Source organism: Carlito syrichta, unplaced genomic scaffold (assembly GCF_000164805.1).
Source record: "Carlito syrichta isolate Samal-C Ts95f unplaced genomic scaffold, Tarsius_syrichta-2.0.1 Scaffold312498, whole genome shotgun sequence".
Lineage (NCBI taxonomy): Eukaryota > Metazoa > Chordata > Mammalia > Primates > Tarsiidae > Carlito > Carlito syrichta.
The window spans coordinates 26,532-27,572 of NW_007256594.1; positions in this window are offsets into that span (position 1 = coordinate 26,532).

Below are 1,041 nucleotides of genomic sequence, written 5' to 3' on the forward strand. Positions count from 1 at the left end.
ACCTTATTTTTTCCAATTTACCTTCTAAATAACTTTTTTCTCTCCTACTGCTTGCACAGTTCTTTGCAGTTTTCTGTAACACCAGCACATCTGCCTAACAGTAACTGTTGGCCTTACTGTCTGCCTCCCTCCCTTATTTCTATCCTACCTGTTCTGTCTCTTGTAAATTCTGATATCCCCCAAGACTTCATCGGAAAGCACAGGTCACAGATCCTCCCATGACATGTGTATCTGCCAGATGCATATTCAACTTTGGCTAAATAAACCTCTACCAGTCGAGACACCTGCCTCACTCACTTATGGGATAACTTCAATTTTTTTCTTCATTTTGAAACAACCTTTATATTGCCTCAAAGCGAGACACAACTCCTTTTCCTTTAGCAAAACCACATCCTCGTGTCTTTTATAACCTTCTTTACCAAAAGTGCATTTTCTTTTCTTTCCTTCTTTTGTTTGAGTTGGAGTCTCACTGTCACCCAGGCTGGAGTGTAGTGACACACTCATAGCCACTGCAGCCTCAACCTGCTGGACTCAGGTGATCCTTCCACCTCTGCCTTCCATGCAGCTGGAGCTACAGGAGCACGCCACTGGCTAATTTTTTATTTATTGTAGAGACAAGGTCTCGCCAAGTTGCCGGGGTTGGTCTTGAATCCCTGGGCTCAGGCAATCCTCTCACCTTGGCCTTTCAAAGAGCTGGGATTACAGGATGAGCCACCACTCCCGGCCTAATTATTAGATTTCTAATTGGATGGTTTCAGTTGTTTTCTCTTCCCCACTTTATATTATGATTCTCTTGAATACTGATCTATGTTCCTAAACAATGGTTCAGTAGGCAACTGTAAAATTGTGCCCTGAGCACAGGACTCTTAGGTAAAACACGGTGGAAAATTTACATCTCAGCGCTGCTTTGCCCAGTGTACCCCCATGTTGCTGTCAAGTTGCCCTACTTTTGCTAGGAGTAGCTGGGGCACTAAGGACCATTCACCTAGAAGCACAGATGTTTAGAGACTTGCTTTTGCAATTTGTCTCTCTGCAGAATCG